This window comes from Mytilus californianus, unplaced genomic scaffold, assembly GCF_021869535.1.
Source record: "Mytilus californianus isolate M0D057914Y unplaced genomic scaffold, xbMytCali1.0.p SCAF_3, whole genome shotgun sequence".
In the NCBI taxonomy this organism is placed as follows: Eukaryota; Metazoa; Mollusca; class Bivalvia; order Mytilida; family Mytilidae; genus Mytilus; species Mytilus californianus.
Window position 1 is genome coordinate 82769853 of NW_026262679.1, and position 24644 is coordinate 82794496.

Sequence of the window (24644 nt, forward strand, 5' to 3'; positions counted from 1 at the left end):
TTCTTTTCTTTTTTTTTTTTTTTTTTTTTTTTTTTTTTTTTTTCTTTTCATTTTCTTTTCCTTTTTTTCTATCCTTTTTTCTATTCATTTCATGTATGTACACAAAATAATGCATGTGCTTGAAACTTTTTTCTTTCTTATATAAATATATATATATATACATGTATGTACAGTCTTCTTAAACTTGTAGAAGATTTTGAACAATTGTTTTTAGAATCCCAATCTCTTAGTAGTTGTTTTGTTTGTTGATGCAGTGCATTTTTCGTCTTCATTTGGTTATATTTTCCAAGCAGTTTAAATCCAATAATCATCATTGCTCTCTCATACTGTTCAGTAAAAGACATGTTTCCTGGATATTCAGTTGCAAGTCAAACTTTTAACTTCTTCCGGTTCCTATAATTGTATCAACCAGTGTTGTTATTTTTCTGGAAAAAAAGATTTATAACAATAAAGAAGACTTATGATTTGTATATCAAACATAAGCTTTTATTTTATATATTGTAATTTTCAATGTTGATCATCTGCATATGGAATCATTTATATTGGGATATTACGACCAAAAGGCTAGTTTAGCTAGTGCATTCTCAGATAGTAGCCTGGAATCTCCAGACCAATTTAACAAACAAAAAATGTTTTGGAGCAATACTTCATTCCAAACCCAATTCACATGCAGCTGTGCTTTTATTTGTGTACATGTACTTTTATATAAGAGCACACATGGGCACTCGACTAGGATGTAATTGGGCTTGCATGTATTTTCTTGCAATCTCTTGAATAAACTGTTATCACAGAGATATGTCTCGCCTTTTTGTTTTTAACATGCAAGTTATGCAAATATTCAAAGTCGATGAACCATGACTGAAGGGACATGGCTAAAAAATCTCCATGGAATTGTGATGTGCCAATGCTAATACAACTGCATACCAAATACCATTGACTTATTAAAGTCGTTCCCTTTAAACAAACCTAAACAAACATTAACTTGTAAACTATGTAAAAGTTTCAAAGTCAATGAACCATGATCAGGGGTGGGGCTATATAATCTCCATGGAAACGATACTTGCAAATGATAATAAATTTGCATACCAAATATCATTGACTTAACATTAGCAGTTCATCTTAAACTGATCTAATCACAAACTAATACATGTAAACTAAGCAAAAGTTTTAAAGTAAATAGACCATGACTGCCAAATATTCTCCATGGAAATGAGATGTGCTAATGCTTATACAACTGACCACCAATTAACATTGGCCTTCCACTAATGGTTCCCCTTCAACTGACCTAATCACAAATTACAAAATGTAATACGTTAAATTAGCAAAATTTTCAAAGTCTATAGACCATGACAAAGGGGGCGGAGCCAAATAATCTCCATGGGAATGAGATATGCCAATGCTTATACAACTGCATACCAAATATCATTGACCTACCACTAGTGTTTCCCCATAAATTGACCTAATCACCTAACCACAAACTAATACATGTAAACTATGAAAAGTTTCAAAGTCAATAGACCTTGACTGAGGGGGCGGGGCCAAATAATCTCCATGGTAATAAGATGTGCCAATGCTAATACAACTGCATACCAAATATCATTGACCTACCACTAGTGGTTCACCATGAACTAGACCTTATCACAAACTAATACATTGTTGACGCCACCGCCGGAAACAGCATACCTATGTCTCGCTTTTTGACTCCGTCAAGGCGAGACAAAAATCATACATAAACATTTAGAATAAGAAAAAATTGGGGGTACTTTTATTGTGGTTAAAAGTATCCCCATCTTTCCTTAAAATACATTAAGGGAACAACCATTTAACTTCAAAGGGTGGGGGGGGGGGGTTATGGTTTTTGCCTAAAAAAATATTCTGATCCTCAATTTGATGAAAAAAAATATTGTGGTCAAGCAGATGACAAAAAAAAAAAAAATATTCTGAATCCAAATTTTCCCCATACCTTAACGTGTTAAATTTTGAAAAAAATTATTTGATTGATAGCGTCAAATTACTAAAAAAAAAATGTTCTCGGACAAACAACTGTAAACCCCCACCTTGAAGTTATGGAGGCATTTTAAATGACAATTTAGCACAAACATTTGAAACACAATGTATTTAATTTACTAGTATGATTAATCAGGATGCCTTTTTGATTTTCTGAAAGAGGTTCTCAATAAGATCAATTTTATGTTAAGAAGACAGCAATATTTAAACAGGAAACCAATTAGTCGAGTAATTTTTTGTTTTGGTATTTAATACTCGGTACTACAGAGCGATACTCGAATACTCGATGACATCCCTACTATGTACAGATATATATTTACCTGTTTGTGTACATATGTTTATTGTGGATTCAGTTTCTTCAGGTTCCTGACAATCTTTCCAGTCAAAAGGATCCAAATTTTCATCTGCATAATAAAAAAAAACTTAGGCCAAATAAAAATATTTGCGTAGTTCCAGTTACATCCTCCAAAAAAATTGGGTCTGTAGGTCAACTTTTTGATTTTTTTTTTTGGAATGTCAAAATCTGGAAAAAAATCTTGTGTTCACTGAGTCTGATTCTGGTAATATACATGCCCCTCCTGGAAGTTTGCCATTTTCTATATGTTTGGTTGTAAAATAAAAAGACATGTTACGTATTTAGTTGATTTTGTTGCATTCTGTTAAGAAATGGTTGCATTTTTAGCCGTAGTGGATACTTTTATTGGAAATTCATATGACAGAAGTCTGTGAATTTAATTTTAGAAATTCACATTCCATAAAATGGGATCGTTCAAAATTTATTTAACAGAATTAAAAAAAAAAGTACTAGGGTCAGTCTGGTAACCAGAACCACATATATATTTTTATTTTGCCTTAATTCTAACGGCAATCATGGCAATTGATCATATCTTAATTCAGGTAGGTTTTGAAAATTAGTATCAAAATGAAGGCAATAGTATGTGATTTAAAAAGAATTTTTGTTTCTGTTTGTTGTTTACATATAGTTCATTTTTTATGCCAGCACCAAAGTGGAAGGGGCATTAAGTGTTACCCTTGTACGTCTGTATGTACGTCCCAAAAGTGGGTATCGTTCTTCACTTTAGTTTGCCTCAACCAACTGTTTTGAAACTTATACACAATTACCACAAAACTCTGATCAGCTTTGAATTTAAGTGGCATCACTTTTACTGTTCTAAAGTTATGCCCCTTTACAAATGGAAAAAATGCTGAATTTTTCATTTCTGTCCTCGAACTTAAGTGTGCCTCAACCAAATGTTAGTAGACTTATCCCAATGCTTATTACCGCAAAACTCAGATCAATTTCTAATTAGGGTGACATCACTTTTACTGTTTGTCCCTTTATAATGTTTTATGCAACCAGGGGCATCATCTTCTCCATTTATTTATTTTATTGCAAATTAGAACTATGAAAAAATAACAAGGATTTTAAGATTTTCAAACATGGCTTTTCAAACAATATGTAATTAAATTATGAAATGATATGTAGGGGTGTAAGCAGGCAAAATTGTAATGGCACTTCATGGATAAAACGAGAGGATTCCAATTATCTGACAAAAAGTTAAAAAAAAAAAAAAAAAGAGCGAACATAATTAAGTATTGATGTGTTTACGACACTTGGACAAAGACCATAACCATATATCCCCTGTGGTGCAAGGTAGACAGAAAGAACTTCTGACTAAACTCTTTAAAACTTTCAAGCCTAATGCACATTACATTACTATCAATTTTTATTTTAAGATGAAAATAAATTTGTTTTTAACAGAGGAATTATATACTTACTAATATATAGCAGTATCAGACCACCAAGTTTTACTCTCCATCCATGAAAACAGTCACTGCAATAACCTAAAAAAGGAATTAAAATTAACAAATTATATATTTTACAAAAGTGTTAAATTGTTCGCCAAAAAAGTTTTCCGACTTAAGATTAAGCATAGCATTAAAACCAGTTTAATATCTATAAAAGCCGGAAATACAAAACATGTTTTGATTTTGTTTCAACATTATTTTTTTTCAATAATCTATGAGTTAACTCCCATTGAATGACACATTCTTGCTGCTTGTTGTACTAGTCTCCCCCTGAAGATGAAATCTATCTCAGAATTTACTTTTCAAATGTTATAAAATTTTATTCATGTTACTAGAAACCATATATCAAACTAATGAAATAACTCATTCTTGGTACTTTGAATGTGGAAAATAAAAAATAAATGTTTGATCTGTAAAACTTTAACCTTAAAATTATCTTAGTGAAAACTGTGAAAAAAAGTATATTTATTACATCGGTTGCAATGAAGTACTGTGATTTCCAAGTTAAATAAAAATTGATGATAATTTCACTTCTCCGATTTTATATGCAACAATAAGTGTTGTCAAAAGATATTGTTGATGATGTTGCATCAAAACAAAATTGAAATGTGTAGAAAGTTATTTCTTGTATTTTAGGTCAATGTAACAAAACTATTAAATCAAAGAATTAAAATATAGAAAAATATTCAACCTATGACCAAACAACAATAATAATTTACTCATACCTACATACATTTGGGAATTAGTGTATTGTTCCTTCAATTGATGAATATTTTTTTTTCTCTAATTCTTCGTCAATTTATCCCTTTCTGTACCCATTGTATAAAAAACATTTAATCAACGTGTGGTTCGTTTGATCTCAGTTCTTCATTGGTTAAAGTCCGATTATGATGTCGAATTTTCTTGCTTTCCTCTGAATATCCTATTGTGACGGCATGAAAAAAGGCGACCATGCCTGATGACGTCACATAGAAAGAACACATCTTTTTGCAGATCATTCAAAAAGAAGGAATAAGTTTGCCTGCATATTGTTTGAAAATCATTAGAGAAACAGATTCCACCACCAAATCTCGTGTAATACGATATTTATCGACTCTCGACTTTTAAATTTTAAATATCTAAAACGCTCAGCGAGCCTCGCGTTTTAAATTTGAAATTTTAACTGTCTCGAGTGGATAAATATCGTATCACCCTCGATGCAGTGGTAGAATCTATATTTATATTTGAATTTCAAAATTTTGCTGTTGATTCTTCGTATGTACAATTACTTCAAAGTTTGACAAAGTTATTGATGTTTGAAAACTTTTTAACCATAATACTGAACCCTAAATTTTGACGCCTATAGCAAAGTAATGTGAATTGCTATGCCTGGCTTCTGCAACAAAATGTCACATGTAAAATAACAAAATTCAAAGGCATTTACATAATCTTTAATCAACAAGTTTATAAATCTATGCAATGGTTCTTACCTTAAAAGTCTGATCATTCTAAACTTCAATCCATAATGACAAGCAGTAATTAATGCTAACCTGAAAGTAAAATGCTTAGGTCAATCAAAATTGTTCAAACAGAGGCTCTTGTGTTGCTCAACATCATCTTCAACAATAACCACTTCTAAATTAAAATCATCAGGAAAGGGCAATAACTCTATAAAGTGTTACTTGACACATTCAGTCACGTTGACATATTTTAGATCTTGTCCTGCTGGTCATTTATTCTAGATAATAGGCAAAAACTAAAAAAACATGGTAAAAATCATCTTTAAACATCTCCATGAACAGGTCGACTAAAGATTTAATCTTGAAATTTAATTGTCTGGATTTATAAATTAAATTATTTTTATTCCCCCAAGTATTATGTTGTCTGGTCACTACTGTCAGTTCCAACTTGTTTTGCTGCCATGCTGCCCTATCTGAAGTTATAGGGAGTCATGCTGTGTTCCTTTGAATTGACGGGTGTGTCACTGCCTTTGAAGTTTGCTTCTCATGAATGGCTAATAAACTTTTTAGGCAACAAACAGGCAAAATTTTAACAGATGAGATGACTCTCAAAAAAAAACCAATAAAACAATTCATCTACAAATTGCACCGATTGTAAGCTTACATAATTTTACTTCTTTCAGTTTTTCTTACATCACAGAATAGGTAACCTATCAAAAAGTTCTATACTCTGGTAGCCATCATCATAGCTCAATTGCTCTTTTTGACTATATATCATTAACTTATTTTCATTTTAAATCTATATTTCAATCTGTAATGGAGACGGTTTAATGATATAATCATTATTTCCGAAATAAATGGGCGTGTCAAATTATCAGAAGTTGGTGGCTAACCAAAACAATCTGATGTATACATTTTGAATAGAAATGATTAAAATTCAACTGAATTTCAAACAATCTAAATCAAGTCATATTTTCCAAATTACTTAAAAAAAATCGACTAAATATGTAGATATCCAAATTGACAATCGGAAACTTTACTTTCGTTCAGGTGAGACTATTAGAGAAAGGGTTTCCAAACTGTCAATGTTAACAGAATATTTGCTGTTATAATTAGTTCAGAAATTAATGTGATGCATGTTTTAATTCAAATCCTAAATTGGAGTACAAATAAAAAAGAAGATGTGGTATGATTGCCAATGAGACAACTCTCCACAAGAGACCAAATGACACAGAAATTAACAACAATAGGTCACTGTACAGCCTTCAACAATGAGCAAAGCCCATACTGCACAGTCAGCTATAAAAGGCCCAGAAATGACAATGTAAAAACAATTCAAACATGAATACTAAGTATACTTTCTTATTAAAATATATTTCATTAGAGTATAAATTTGAAAAAAAAATTTTGGACTAATTTGTAATAAATTTTCAAGCTGTTTCTCCAGGGAAAACTGATTTTATTACCTTACAACTATTAACAGTTTAAGTACAATTGTAATGACAAAATACCTACATCATCATCTGGGCATCTACAACTAAATCATCGCCATGACTAGGACTGTAATTTCGTCTTCTTCTCTCAGGGCTCCCGTCTATCTGTAATACATAATCAAATTATTTTAATATCTATCAGACAACTATTAATAAATAAAAAAAAAATATACTTACTTTCCGATGCATATGTTACCTGTCCTGACGTAAATATCCTGGGGCTGGTATCTGAAACAAAAACAAAATAAGTTCAAAAATATTGAACCAAATATAAAACTTAAAAAATTTGCTACTTTAATTTTTTTTTCATTCAAAATATCTATAAAGAAAAACTGGCATTAATGGCAGCCATCATCATTGCACAATTGCTCTTTTTGACTATATATCATTAACTTATTTTCATTTTAAATCTATTTTTCAATCAGTAATGAAGACGGTTTAATGATATAATCATTATTTCCAAAATTAATGTGCGTGTCAAATTATCAGAAGTTGGTGGCTAACCAAAACAATCTGATGTATACATTTTGAACAGAAATGATTAAAATTCAACTGAATTTCAAACAATCTTAATCAAGTCATATTTTCCAAATTACTTTAAAAAAATCGACTTAATATGTAGATATCTAAATTGACAATCGGATACTTTACTTTCGTTCATGTGAGACTATTAGAGAAAGGGTTTCCAAATTGTCAATGTTAAGAGAATATTTGCTGTTATAATTAATTCAGAAATTAATTTGATGCATGTTTTAATTCAAATCCTACATTGGAGTACAAATAAAAAAGATGTGGTAGGATTGCCAATGAGACAACTCTCCACAAGAGACCAAATGACACAGAAATTAACAACAATAGGTCACCTTACGGCCTTCAACAATGAGCAAAGCCCATACTGCACAGTCAGCTATAAAAGGCTCCGAAATGACAATGTAAAAACAATTCAAACATGAATACTAAGTATACTTTCTTATTAAAATATATTTCATTAGAGTATAAATTTGAAAAAGAAATTTTGGACTAATTTGTAATAAATTTTCAAGCTGTTTCTCCAGGGAAAACTGATTTTATTACCTTACAACTATTAACAGTTTAAGTACAATTGTAATGACAAAATACCTACATCATCATCTGGGCATCTACAACTAAATCATCGCCATGTCAAGGACTGTAATTTCGTCTTCTTCTCTCAGGGCTCCCGTCTATCTGTAATACATAATCAAATTATTTTAATATCTATCAGACAACTATTAATAAATAAAAAAAAAAATATACTTACTTTCCGATGCATATGTTACCTGTCCTGACGTAAATATCCTGGGGCTGGTATCTGAAACAAAAACAAAATAAGTTCAAAAATATTGAACCAAATAAAAAACTTAAAAAATTTGCTACTTTAATTTTTTTTTCATTCAAAATATCTATAAAGAAAAACTGGCATTAATGGCAGCCATCATCATTGCTCAATTGCTCTTTTTGACTATATATCATTAACTTATTTTCATTTTAAATCTATATTTCAATCAGTAATGAAGACGGTTAATGATATAATCATTATTTCCGAAATTAATGTGCGTGTCAAATTATCAGAAGTTGGTGGCTAACCAAAACAATCTGATGTATACATTTTGAATAGAAATGATTAAAATTCAACTGAATTTCAAACAATCTAAATCAAGTCATATTTTCCAAATTACTTTAAAAAAATCAACTAAATATGTAGATATCCAAATTGACAATCGGAAACTTTACTTTCGTTCAGGTGAGACTATTAGAGAAAGGGTTTCCAAATTTTCAATGTTAAGAAAACATTTGCTGTTATAATTAATTCAGAAATTAATGTGATGCATGTTTTAATTCAAATCCTACATTGGAGTACAAATAAAAAAGAAGATGTGGTATGATTGCCAATGAGACAACTCTCCACAAGAGACCAAATGACACAGAAATTAACAACAATAGGTCACCGTACGGCCTTCAACAATGAACAAAGCCCATACTGCACAGTCAGCTATAAAAGGCCCAGAAATGACAATGTAAAAACAATTCAAACATGAATACTAAGTATACTTTCTTATTAAAATATATTTCATTAGAGTATAAATTTGAAAAAAAAATTTTGGACTAATTTGTAATAAATTTTCAAGCTGTTTCTCCAGGGAAAACTGATTTTATTACCTTACAACTATTAACAGTTTAAGTACAATTGTAATGACAAAATACCTACATCATCATCTGGGCATCTACAACTAAATCATCGCCATGTCAAGGACTGTAATTTCGTCTTCTTCTCTCAGGGCTCCCGTCTATCTGTAATACATAATCAAATTATTTTAATATCTATCAGACAACTATAAATAAATAAAAAAAAAATATACTTACTTTCCGATGCATATGTTACCTGTCCTGACGTAAATATCCTGGGGCTGGTATCTGAAACAAAAACAAAATAAGTTCAAAAATATTGAACCAAATATAAAACTTAAAAAATTTGCTACTTTAATTTTTTTTTCATTCAAAATATCTATAAAGAAAAACTGGCATTAATGGCAGCCATCATCATTGCTCAATTGCTCTTTTTGACTATATATCATTAACTTATTTTCATTTTAAATCTATATTTCAATCAGTAATGAAGACGGTTTAATGATATAATCATTATTTCCGAAATTAATGTGCGTGTCAAATTATCAGAAGTTGGTGGCTAACCAAAAGAATCTGATGTATACATTTTGAACAGGAATGATTAAAATTCAACTGAATTTCAAACAATCTAAATCAAGTCATATTTTCCAAATTACTTTAAAAAAATCGACTTGATATGTAGATATCTAAATTGACAATCGGATACTTTACTTTCGTTCAGGTGAGACTATTAGAGAAAGGGTTTCCAAATTGTCAATGTTAAGAGAATATTTGCTGTTCTAATTAATTCAGAAATTAATGTGATGCATGTTTTAATTCAAATCCTACATTGGAGTACAAATAAAAAAGAAGATGTGGTATGATTGCCAATGAGACAACTCTCCACAAGAGACCAAATGACACAGAAATTAACAACAATAGGTCACCGTACGGCCTTCAACAATGAGCAAAGCCCATACTGCACAGTCAGCTATAAAAGGCCCAGAAATGACAATGTAAAAACAATTCAAACATGAATACTAAGTATACTTTCTTATTAAAATATATTTCATTAGAGTATAAATTTGAAAAAGAAATTTTGGACTAATTTGTAATAAATTTTCAAGCTGTTTCTCCAGGGAAAACTGATTTTATTACCTTACAACTATTAACAGTTTAAGTACAATTGTAATGACAAAATACCTACATCATCATCTGGGCATCTACAACTAAATCATCGCCATGTCTAGGACTGTAATTTCGTCTTCTTCTCTCAGGGCTCCCGTCTATCTGTAATACATAATCAAATTATTTTAATATCTATCAGACAACTATTAATAAATAAAAAAAAAATATACTTCTTTCCGATGCATATGTTACCTGTCCTGACGTAAATATCCTGGGGCTGGTATCTGAAACAAAAACAAAATAAGTTCAAAAATATTGAACCAAATATAAAACTTAAAAAATTTGCTACTTTAATTTTTTTTTCATTCAAAATATCTATAAAGAAAAACTGGCATTAATGGCAGCCATCATCATTGCTCAATTGCTCTTTTTGACTATATATCATTAACTTATTTTCATTTTAAATCTATATTTCAATCAGTAATGAAGACGGTTTAATGATATAATCATTATTTCCGAAATTAATGTGCGTGTCAAATTATCAGAAGTTGGTGGCTAACCAAAAGAATCTGATGTATACATTTTGAACAGAAATGATTAAAATTCAACTGAATTTCAAACAATCTAAATCAAGTCATATTTTCCAAATTACTTTAAAAAAATCGACTTAATATGTAGATATCTAAATTGACAATCGGATACTTTACTTTCGTTCAGGTGAGACTATTAGAGAAAGGGTTTCCAAATTGTCAATGTTAAGAGAATATTTGCTGTTCTAATTAATTCAGAAATTAATGTGATGCATGTTTTAATTCAAATCCTACATTGGAGTACAAATAAAAAAGAAGATGTGGTATGATTGCCAATGAGACAACTCTCCACAAGAGACCAAATGACACAGAAATTAACAACAATAGGTCACCGTACGGCCTTCAACAATGAGCAAAGCCCATACTGCACAGTCAGCTATAAAAGGCCCAGAAATGACAATGTAAAAACAATTCAAACATGAATACTAAGTATACTTTCTTATTAAAATATATTTCATTAGAGTATAAATTTGAAAAAGAAATTTTGGACTAATTTGTAATAAATTTTCAAGCTGTTTCTCCAGGGAAAACTGATTTTATTACCTTACAACTATTAACAGTTTAAGTACAATTGTAATGACAAAATACCTACATCATCATCTGGGCATCTACAACTAAATCATCGCCATGTCTAGGACTGTAATTTCGTCTTCTTCTCTAAGGGCTCCCGTCTATCTGTAATACATAATCAAATTATTTTAATATCTATCAGACAACTATTAATAAATAAAAAAAAAATATACTTACTTTCCGATGCATATGTTACCTGTCCTGACGTAAATATCCTGGGGCTGGTATCTAAAACAAAAACAAAATAAGTTCAAAAATATTGAACCAAATATAAAACTTAAAAAATTTGCTACTTTAATTTTTTTTTCATTCAAAATATCTATAAAGAAAAACTGGCATTAATGGTAGCCATCATCATTGCTCAATTGCTCTTTTTGACTATATATCATTAACTTATTTTCATTTTAAATCTATATTTCAATCAGTAATGAAGACGGTTTAATGATATAATCATTATTTCCGAAATTAATGTGCGTGTCAAATTATCAGAAATTGGTGGCTAACCAAAACAATCTGATGTATACATTTTAAACAGAAATGATTAAAATTCAACTGAATTTCAAACAATCTAAATCAAGTCATATTTTCCAAATTACTTTAAAAAAATCGACTTAATATGTAGATATCTAAATTGACAATCTAATACTTTACTTTCGTTCAGGTGAGACTATTAGAGAAAGAGTTTCCAAATTGTCAATGTTAAGAGAATATTTTCTGTTCTCATTAATTCAGAAATTAATGTGATGCATGTTTTAATTCAAATCCTACATTGGAGTACAAATAAAAAAGAAGATGTGGTATGATTGCCAATGAGACAACTCTCCACAAGAGACCAAATGACACAGAAATTAACAACAATAGGTCACCGTACGGCCTTCAACAATGAGCAAAGCCCATACTGCACAGTCAGCTATAAAAGGCTCCGAAATGACAATGTAAAAACAATTCAAACATGAATACTAAGTATACTTTCTTATTAAAATATATTTCATTAGAGTATAAATTTGAAAAAAAAATTTTGGACTAATTTGTAATAAATTTTCAAGCTGTTTCTCCAGGGAAAACTGATTTTATTACCTTACAACTATTAACAGTTTAAGTACAATTGTAATGACAAAATACCTACATCATCATCTGGGCATCTACAACTAAATCATCGCCATGTCAAGGACTGTAATTTCGTCTTCTTCTCTCAGGGCTCCCGTCTATCTGTAATACATAATCAAATTATTTTAATATCTATCAGACAACTATAAATAAATAAAAAAAAAATATACTTACTTTCCGATGCATATGTTACCTGTCCTGACGTAAATATCCTGGGGCTGGTATCTGAAACAAAAACAAAATAAGTTCAAAAATATTGAACCAAATATAAAACTTAAAAAATTTGCTACTTTAATTTTTTTTTCATTCAAAATATCTATAAAGAAAAACTGGCATTAATGGCAGCCATCATCATTGCTCAATTGCTCTTTTTGACTATATATCATTAACTTATTTTCATTTTAAATCTATATTTCAATCAGTAAGGAAGACGGTTTAATGATATAATCATTATTTCCGAAATTAATGTGCGTGTCAAATTATCAGAAGTTGGTGGCTAACCAAAACAATCTGATGTAAACATTTTGAACAGAAATGATTAAAATTCAACTGAATTTCAAACAATCTAAATCAAGTCATATTTTCCAAATTACTTTAAAAAAATCGACTTAATATGTAGATATCTAAATTGACAATCGGATACTTTACTTTCGTTCAGGTGAGACTATTAGAGAAAGGGTTTCCAAATTGTCAATGTTAAGAGAATATTTGCTGTTCTAATTAATTCAGAAATTAATTGGATGCATGTTTTAATTCAAATCCTACATTGGAGTACACATGTACAAATAAAAAAGTAGATGTGGTAGGATTGCCAATGAGACAACTCTCCACAAGAGACCAAATGACACAGAAATTAACAACAATAGGTCACCGTACGGCCTTCAACAATGAGCAAAGCCCATACTGCACAGTCAGCTATATAAGGCCCAGAAATGACAATGTAAAAACAATTCAAACATGAATACTAAGTATACTTTCTTATTAAAATATATTTCATTAGAGTATAAATTTGAAAAAGAAATTTTGGACTAATTTGTAATAAATTTTCAAGCTGTTTCTCCAGGGAAAACTGATTTTATTACCTTACAACTATTAACAGTTTAAGTACAATTGTAATGACAAAATACCTACATCATCATCTGGGCATCTACAACTAAATCATCGCCATGTCTAGGACTGTAATTTCGTCTTCTTCTCTCAGGGCTCCCGTCTATCTGTAATACATAATCAAATTATTTTAATATCTATCAGACAACTATTAATAAATAAAAAAAAAATATACTTACTTTCCGATGCATATGTTACCTGTCCTGACGTAAATATCCTGGGGCTGGTATCTGAAACAAAAACAAAATAAGTTCAAAAATATTGAACCAAATATAAAACTTAAAAAATTTGCTACTTTAATTTTTTTTTCATTCAAAATATCTATAAAGAAAAACTGGCATTAATGGCAGCCATCATCATTGCTCAATTGCTCTTTTTGACTATATATCATTAACTTATTTTCATTTTAAATCTATATTTCAATCAGTAATGAAGACGGTTTAATGATATAATCATTATTTCCGAAATTAATGTGCGTGTCAAATTATCAGAAGTTGGTGGCTAACCAAAACAATCTGATGTATACATTTTGAACAGAAATGATTAAAATTCAACTGAATTTCAAACAATCTAAATCAAGTCATATTTTCCAAATTACTTTAAAAAAATTGACTTAATATGTAGATATCTAAATTGACAATCGGATACTTTACTTTCGTTGAGGTGAGACTATTAGAGAAAGGGTTTCCAAATTGTCAATGTTAAGAGAATATTTGCTGTTCTAATTAATTCAGAAATTAATGTGATGCATGTTTTAATTCAAATCCTACATTGGAGTACAAATAAAAAAGAAGATGTGGTAGGATTGCCAATGAGACAACTCTCCACAAGAGACCAAATGACACAGAAATTAACAACAATAGGTCACCGTACGGCCTTCAACAATGAGCAAAGCCCATACTGCACAGTCAGCTATAAAAGGCCCAGAAATGACAATGTAAAAACAATTCAAACATGAATACTAAGTATACTTTCTTATTAAAATATATTTCATTAGAGTATAAATTTGAAAAAGAAATTTTGGACTAATTTGTAATAAATTTTCAAGCTGTTTCTCCATGGGAAAACTGATTTTATTACCTTACAACTATTAACAGTTTAAGTACAATTGTAATGACAAAATACCTACATCATCATCTGGGCATCTACAACTAAATCATCGCCATGTCTAGGACTGTAATTTCGTCTTCTTCTCTCAGGGCTCCCGTCTATCTGTAATACATAATCAAATTATTTTAATATCTATCAGACAACTATTAATAAATAAAAAAAAAATATACTTACTTTCCGATGCATATGTTACCTGTCCTGACGTAAATATCCTGGGGCTGGTATCTGAAACAAAAACAAAATAAGTTAAAAAATATTGAACCAAATATAAAACTTAAAAAATTTGCTACTTTAATTTTTTTTTCATTCAAAATATCTATAAAGAAAAACTGGCATTAATGGCAGCCATCATCATTGCTCAATTGCTCTTTTTGACTATATATCATTAACTTATTTTCATTTTAAATCTATATTTCAATCAGTAATGAAGACGGTTTAATGATATAATCATTATTTCCGAAATTAATGTGCGTGTCAAATTATCAGAAGTTGGTGGCTAACCAAAACAATCTGATGTATACATTTTGAACAGAAATGATTAAAATTCAACTGAATTTCAAACAATCTAAATCAAGTCATATTTTCCAAATTACTTTAAAAAAATCGACTTAATATGTAGATATCTAAATTGACAATCGGATACTTTACTTTCGTTCAGGTGAGACTATTAGAGAAAGGGTTTCCAAATTGTCAATGTTAAGAGAATATTTGCTGTTCTAATTAATTCAGAAATTAATGTGATGCATGTTTTAATTCAAATCCTACATTGGAGTACAAATAAAAAAGAAGATGTGGTAGGATTGCCAATGAGACAACTCTCCACAAGAGACCAAATGACACAGAAATTAACAACAATAGGTCACCGTACGGCCTTCAACAATGAGCAAAGCCCATACTGCACAGTCAGCTATAAAAGGCCCAGAAATGACAATGTAAAAACAATTCAAACATGAATACTAAGTATACTTTCTTATTAAAATATATTTCATTAGAGTATAAATTTGAAAAAGAAATTTTGGACTAATTTGTAATAAATTTTCAAGCTGTTTCTCCAGGAAAAACTGATTTTATTACCTTACAACTATTAACAGTTTAAGTACAATTGTAATGACAAAATACCTACATCATCATCTGGGCATCTACAACTAAATCATCGCCATGTCTAGGACTGTAATTTCGTCTTCTTCTCTCAGGGCTTCCGTCTATCTGTAATACATAATCAAATTATTTTAATATCTATCAGACAACTATTAATAAATAAAAAAAAAATATACTTACTTTCCGATGCATATGTTACCTGTCCTGACGTAAATATCCTGGGGCTGGTATCTGAAACAAAAACAAAATAAGTTCAAAAATATTGAACCAAATATAAAACTTAAAAAATTTGCTACTTTAATTTTTTTTTCATTCAAAATATCTATAAAGAAAAACTGGCATTAATGGCAGCCATCATCATTGCTCAATTGCTCTTTTTGACTATATATCATTAACTTATTTTCATTTTAAATCTATATTTCAATCAGTAATGAAGACGGTTTAATGATATAATCATTATTTCCGAAATTAATGTGCGTGTCAAATTATCAGAAGTTGGTGGCTAACCAAAACAATCTGATGTATACATTTTGAACAGAAATGATTAAAATTCAACTGAATTTCAAACAATCTAAATCAAGTCATATTTTCCAAATTACTTTAAAAAAATCGACTTAATATGTAGATATCTAAATTGACAATCGGATACTTTACTTTCGTTCAGGTGAGACTATTAGAGAAAGGGTTTCCAAATTGTCAATGTTAAGAGAATATTTGCTGTTCTAATTAATTCAGAAATTAATGTGATGCATGTTTTAATTCAAATCCTACATTGGAGTACAAATAAAAAAGAAGATGTGGTAGGATTGCCAATGAGACAACTCTCCACAAGAGACCAAATGACACAGAAATTAACAACAATAGGTCGCCGTACGGCCTTCAACAATGAGCAAAGCCCATACTGCACAGTCAGCTATAAAAGGCCCAGAAATGACAATGTAAAAACAATTCAAACATGAATACTAAGTATACTTTCTTATTAAAATATATTTCATTAGAGTATAAATTTGAAAAAGAAATTTTGGACTAATTTGTAATAAATTTTCAAGCTGTTTCTCCAGGGAAAACTGATTTTATTACCTTACAACTATTAACAGTTTAAGTACAATTGTAATGACAAAATACCTACATCATCATCTGGGCATCTACAACTAAATCATCGCCATGTCTAGGACTGTAATTTCGTCTTCTTCTCTCAGGGCTCCCGTCTATCTGTAATACATAATCAAATTATTTTAATATCTATCAGACAACTATTAATAAATAAAAAAAAAATATACTTACTTTCCGATGCATATGTTACCTGTCCTGACGTAAATATCCTGGGGCTGGTATCTGAAACAAAAACAAAATAAGTTCAAAAATATTGAACCAAATATAAAACTTAAAAAATTTGCTACTTTAATTTTTTTTTCATTCAAAATATCTATAAAGAAAAACTGGCATTAATGGCAGCTATCATCATTGCTCAATTGCTCTTTTTGACTATATATCATTAACTTATTTTCATTTTAAATCTATATTTCAATCAGTAATGAAGACGGTTTAATGATATAATCATTATTTCCGAAATTAATGTGCGTGTCAAATTATCAGAAGTTGGTGGCTAACCAAAACAATCTGATGTATACATTTTGAACAGAAATGATTAAAATTCAACTGAATTTCAAACAATCTAAATCAAGTCATATTTTCCAAATTACTTTAAAAAAATCGACTTAATATGTAGATATCTAAATTGACAATCGGATACTTTACTTTTGTTCAGGTGAGACTATTAGAGAAAGGGTTTCCAAATTGTCAATGTTAAGAGAATATTTGCTGTTCTAATTAATTCAGAAATTAATGTGATGCATGTTTTAATTCAAATCCTACATTGGAGTACAAATAAAAAAGAAGATGTGGTAGGATTGCCAATGAGACAACTCTCCACAAGAGACCAAATGACACAGAAATTAACAACAATAGGTCACCGTACGGCCTTCAACAATGAGCAAAGCCCATACTGCACAGTCAGCTATAAAAGGCCCAGAAATGACAATGTAAAAACAATTCAAACATGAATACTAAGTATACTTTCTTATTAAAATATATTTCATTAGAGTATAAATTTGAAAAAGAAATTTTGGACTAATTTGTTATAAATTTTCAAGCTGTTTCTCCAGGGAAAACTGATTTTATTACCTTACAACTATTAACAGTTTAAGTACAATTGTAATGACAAAATACCTACATCATCATCTGGGCATCTACAACTAAATCATCGCCATGTCTAGGACTGTAATTTCGTCTTCTTCTCTCAGGGCTCCCGTCTATCTGTAATACATAATCAAATTATTTTAATATCTATCAGACAACTATTAATAAATAAAAAAAAAATATACTTACTTTCCGATGCATATGTTACCTGTCCTGACGTAAATATCCTGGGGCTGGTATCTGAAACAAAAACAAAATAAGTTAAAAAATATTGAACCAAATATAAAACTTAAAAAATTTGCTACTTTAATTTTTTTTTCATTCAAAATATCTATAAAGAAAAACTGGCATTAATGGCAGCTATCATCATTGCTCAATTGCTCTTTTTGACTATATATCATTAACTTATTTTCATTTTAAATCTATATTTCAATCAGTAATGAAGACGGTTTAATGATATAATCATTATTTCCGAAATTAATGTGCGTGTCAAATTATCAGAAGTTGGTGGCTAACCAAAACAATCTGATGTATACATTTTGAACAGAAATGATTAAAATTCAACTGAATTTCAAACAATCTAAATCAAGTCATATTTTCCAAATTACTTTAAAAAAATCGACTTAATATGTAGATATCTAAATTGACAATCGGATACTTTACTTTCGTTCAGGTGAGACTATTAGAGAAAGGGTTTCCAAATTGTCAATGTTAAGAGAATATTTGCTGTTCTAATTAATTCAGAAATTAATGTGATGCATGTTTTAATTCAAATCCTACATTGGAGTACAAATAAAAAAGAAGATGTGGTAGGATTGCCAATGAGACAACTCTCCACAAGAGACCAAATGACACAGAAATTAACAACAATAGGTCACCGTACGGCCTTCAACAATGAGCAAAGCCCATACTGCACAGTCAGCTATAAAAGGCCCAGAAATGACAATGTAAAAACAATTCAAACATGAATACTAAGTATACTTTCTTATTAAAATATATTTCATTAGAGTATAAATTTGAAAAAGAAATTTTGGACTAATTTGTAATAAATTTTCAAGCTGTTTCTCCAGGGAAAACTGAATTTATTACCTTACAACTATTAACAGTTTAAGTACAATTGTAATGACAAAATACCTACATCATCATCTGGGCATCTACAACTAAATCATCGCCATGTCTAGGACTGTAATTTCGTCTTCTTCTCTCAGGGCTTCCGTCTATCTGTAATACATAATCAAATTATTTTAATATCTATCAGACAACTATTAATAAATAAAAAAAAAATATACTTACTTTCCGATGCATATGTTACCTGTCCTGACGTAAATATCCTGGGGCTGGTATCTGAAACAAAAACAAAATAAGTTCAAAAATATTGAACCAAATATAAAACTTAAAAAATTTGCTACTTTAATTTTTTTTTCATTCAAAATATCTATAAAGAAAAACTGGCATTAATGGCAGCCATCATCATTGCTCAATTGCTCTTTTTGACTATATATCATTAACTTATTTTCATTTTAAATCTATATTTCAATCAGTAATGAAGACAGTTTAATGATATAATCATTATTTCCGAAATTAATGTGCGTGTCAAATTATCAGAAGTTGGTGGCTAACCAAAACAATCTGATGTATACATTTTAAACAGAAATGATTAAAATTCAACTGAATTTCAAACAATCTAAATCAAGTCATATTTTCCAAATTACTTTAAAAAAATCGACTTAATATGTAGATATCTTAATTGACAATCGGATACTTTACTTTCGTTCAGGTGAGACTATTAGAGAAAGGGTTTCCAAATTGTCAATGTTAAGAGAATATTTGCTGTTCTAATTAATTCAGAAATTAATGTGATGCATGTTTTAATTCAAATCCTACATTGGAGTACAAATAAAAAAGAAGATGTGGTAGGATTGCCAATGAGACAACTCTCCACAAGAGACCAAATGACACAGAAATTAACAACAATAGGTCACCGTACGGCCTTCAACAATGAGCAAAGCCCATACTGCACAGTCAGCTATAAAAGGCCCAGAAATGACAATGTAAAAACAATTCAAACATGAATACTAAGTATACTTTCTTATTAAAATATATTTCATTAGAGTATAAATTTGAAAAAGAAATTTTGGACTAATTTGTAATAAATTTTCAAGCTGTTTCTCCAGGGAAAACTGATTTTATTACCTTACAACTATTAACAGTTTAAGTACAATTGTAATGACAAAATACCTACATCATCATCTGGGCATCTACAACTAAATCATCGCCATGTCTAGGACTGTAATTTCGTCTTCTTCTCTCAGGGCTCCCGTCTATCTGTAATACATAATCAAATTATTTTAATATCTATCAGACAACTATTAATAAATAAAAAAAAAATATACTTACTTTCCGATGCATATGTTACCTGTCCTGACGTAAATATCCTGGGGCTGGTATCTGAAACAAAAACAAAATAAGTTCAAAAATATTGAACCAAATATAAAACTTAAAAAATTTGCTACTTTAATTTTTTTTTCATTCAAAATATCTATAAAGAAAAACTGGCATTAATGGCAGCTATCATCATTGCTCAATTGCTCTTTTTGACTATATATCATTAACTTATTTTCATTTTAAATCTATATTTCAATCAGTAATGAAGACGGTTTAATGATATAATCATTATTTCCGAAATTAATGTGCGTGTCAAATTATCAGAAGTTGGTGGCTAACCAAAACAATCTGATGTATACATTTTGAACAGAAATGATTAAAATTCAACTGAATTTCAAACAATCTAAATCAAGTCATATTTTCCAAATTACTTTAAAAAAATCGACTTAATATGTAGATATCTAAATTGACAATCAGATACTTTACTTTCGTTCAGGTGAGACTATTAGAGAAAGGGTTTCCAAATTGTCAATGTTAAGAGAATATTTGCTGTTCTAATTAATTCAGAAATTAATGTGATGCATGTTTTAATTCAAATCCTACATTGGAGTACAAATAAAAAAGAAGATGTGGTAGGATTGCCAATGAGACAACTCTCCACAAGAGACCAAATGACACAGAAATTAACAACAATAGGTCACTGTACGGCCTTCAACAATGAGCAAAGCCCATACTGCACAGTCAGCTATAAAAGGCCCAGAAATGACAATGTAAAAACAATTCAAACATGAATACTAAGTATACTTTCTTATTAAAATATATTTCATTAGAGTATAAATTTGAAAAAGAAATTTTGGACTAATTTGTAATAAATTTTCAAGCTGTTTCTCCAGGGAAAACTGATTTTATTACCTTACAACTATTAACAGTTTAAGTACAATTGTAATGACAAAATACCTACATCATCATCTGGGCATCTACAACTAAATCATCGCCATGTCTAGGACTGTAATTTCGTCTTCTTCTCTCAGGGCTCCCGTCTATCTGTAATACATAATCAAATTATTTTAATATCTATCAGACAACTATTAATAAATAAAAAAAAAATATACTTACTTTCCGATGCATATGTTACCTGTCCTGACGTAAATATCCTGGGGCTGGTATCTGAAACAAAAACAAAATAAGTTCAAAAATATTGAACCAAATATAAAACTTAAAAAATTTGCTACTTTAATTTTTTTTTCATTCAAAATATCTATAAAGAAAAATTGGCATTAATGGCAGCCATCATCATTGCTCAATTGCTCTTTTTGACTATATATCATTAACTTATTTTCATTTTAAATCTATATTTCAATCAGTAATGAAGACGGTTTAATGATATAATCATTATTTCCGAAATTAATGTGCGTGTCAAATTATCAGAAGTTGGTGGCTAACCAAAACAATCTGATGTATACATTTTGAACAGAAATGATTAAAATTCAACTGAATTTCAAACAATCTAAATCAAGTCATATTTTCCAAATTACTTTAAAAAATCGACTTAATATGTAGATATCTAAATTGACAATCGGATACTTTACTTTCGTTCAGGTGAGACTATTAGAGAAAGGGTTTCCAAATTGTCAATGTTAAGAGAATATTTGCTGTTCTAATTAATTCAGAAATTAATGTGATGCATGTTTTAATTCAAATCCTACATTGGAGTACAAATAAAAAAGAAGATGTGGTAGGATTGCCAATGAGACAACTCTCCACAAGAGACCAAATGACACAGAAATTAACAACAATAGGTCACCGTACGGCCTTCAACAATGAGCAAAGCCCATACTGCACAGTCAGCTATAAAAGGCCCAGAAATGACAATGTAAAAACAATTCAAACATGAATACTAAGTATACTTTCTTATTAAAATATATTTCATTAGAGTATAAATTTGAAAAAGAAATTTTGGACTAATTTGTAATAAATTTTCAAGCTGTTTCTCCAGGGAAAACTGATTTTATTACCTTACAACTATTAACAGTTTAAGTACAATTGTAATGACAAAATACCTACATCATCATCTGGGCATCTACAACTAAATCATCGCCATGTCTAGGACTGTAATTTCGTCTTCTTCTCTCAGGGCTCCCGTCTATCTGTAATACATAATCAAATTATTTTAATATCTATCAGACAACTATTAATAAATAAAAAAAAAATATACTTACTTTCCGATGCATATGTTACCTGTCCTGACGTAAATATCCTGGGGCTGGTATCTGAAACAAAAACAAAATAAGTTAAAAAATATTGAACCAAATATAAAACTTAAAAAATTTGCTACTTTAATTTTTTTTTCATTCAAAATATCTATAAAGAAAAACTGGCATTAATGGCAGCCATCATCATTGCTCAATTGCTCTTTTTGACTATATATCATTAACTTATTTTCATTTTAAATCTATATTTCAATCAGTAATGAAGACGGTTTAATGATATAATCATTATTTCCGAAATTAATGTGCGTGTCAAATTATCAGAAGTTGGTGGCTAACCAAAACAATCTGATGTATACATTTTGAACAGAAATGATTAAAATTCAACTGAATTTCAAACAATCTAAATCAAGTCATATTTTCCAAATTACTTTAAAAAAATCGACTTAATATGTAGATATCTAAATTGACAATCGGATACTTTACTTTCGTTCAGGTGAGACTATTAGAGAAAGGGTTTCCAAATTGTCAATGTTAAGAGAATATTTGCTGTTCTAATTAATTCAGAAATTAATGTGATGCATGTTTTAATTCAAATCCTACATTGGAGTACAAATAAAAAAGAAGATGTGGTAGGATTGCCAATGAGACAACTCTCCACAAGAGACCAAATGACACAGAAATTAACAACAATAGGTCACCGTACGGCCTTCAACAATGAGCAAAGCCCATACTGCACAGTCAGCTATAAAAGGCCCAGAAATGACAATGTAAAAACAATTCAAACATGAATACTAAGTATACTTTCTTATTAAAATATATTTCATTAGAGTATAAATTTGAAAAAGAAATTTTGGACTAATTTGTAATAAATTTTCAAGCTGTTTCTCCAGGGAAAACTGAATTTATTACCTTACAACTATTAACAGTTTAAGTACAATTGTAATGACAAAATACTTACATCATCATCTGGGCATCTACAACTAAATCATCGCCATGTCTAGGACTGTAATTTCGTCTTCTTCTCTCAGGGCTCCCGTCTATCTGTAATACATAATCAAATTATTTTAATATCTATCAGACAACTATTAATAAATAAAAAAAAAATATACTTACTTTCCGATGCATATGTTACCTGTCCTGACGTAAATATCCTGGGGCTGGTATCTGAAACAAAAACAAAATAAGTTCAAAAATATTGAACCAAATATAAAACTTAAAAAATTTGCTACTTTAATTTTTTTTTCATTCAAAATATCTATAAAGAAAAACTGGCATTAATGGCAGCCATCATCATTGCTCAATTGCTCTTTTTGACTATATATCATTAACTTATTTTCATTTTAAATCTATATTTCAATCAGTAATGAAGACGGTTTAATGATATAATCATTATTTCCGAAATTAATGTGCGTGTCAAATTATCAGAAGTTGGTGGCTAACCAAAAGAATCTGATGTATACATTTTGAACAGAAATGATTAAAATTCAACTGAATTTCAAACAATCTAAATCAAGTCATATTTTCCAAATTACTTTAAAAAAATCGACTTAATATGTAGATATCTAAATTGACAATCGGATACTTTACTTTCGTTCAGGTGAGACTATTAGAGAAAGGGTTTCCAAATTGTCAATGTTAAGAGAATATTTGCTGTTCTAATTAATTCAGAAATTAATGTGATGCATGTTTTAATTGAAATCCTAAATTGGAGTACAAGTATACATTCTTATTAAAATATATTTCATTAGAGTATAAATTTGAAAAAGAAATTTTGGACTAATCTGTAATAAATTTTCAAGCTGTTTCTCTAGGGAAAACTGATTTTATTACCTTAAAAATATTAACAGTTTAAGTACAATTATAATGACCAAATACCTACATCATCATCTAGGCATAATGGCATCTACAATGAAATCATCTCCAGGTCTACGACTGTACTTTTCTTCTCTGGGGTTCCGTCTATCTGTAATATATATTAAAATTATTTTAATATTTATCACACAACTATCAATAAATTAAAAAAAAATATACTTAACTTTTGGATGCATGTGTTACCTGTTCTGATTAAGTATCTTGAGGCTGGTATCTGAAACAAAAACAAAATAATGTCGAACTGGCCATTCATTGTTATGCAATTTTCATCCGATCTGTATACTATGCATAATTGTATTCCCCATGGAAATTGTAAATTTGAACAGTGCATATAATACATATATGTATTATATGTCTCTGGTAATACAAATCCTTGAAATAATCAGGTTGGGAACA

At 29.5% G+C, this 24644-nt stretch overlaps 1 long non-coding RNA gene across 1 annotated transcript; it reads right to left on the bottom strand.

Moving 5' to 3' along the window:
* On the bottom strand, positions 1–24270 carry LOC127735222 (uncharacterized). The gene is made up of 4 exons (XR_007998201.1): positions 24256–24270; positions 3787–3852; positions 2328–2411; positions 1–425 (listed from the first exon to the last, which is right to left on the bottom strand). It is a non-coding gene; the product is annotated as an uncharacterized LOC127735222 (long non-coding RNA).
* Positions 24271–24644: the final 374 nt, after the last annotated feature.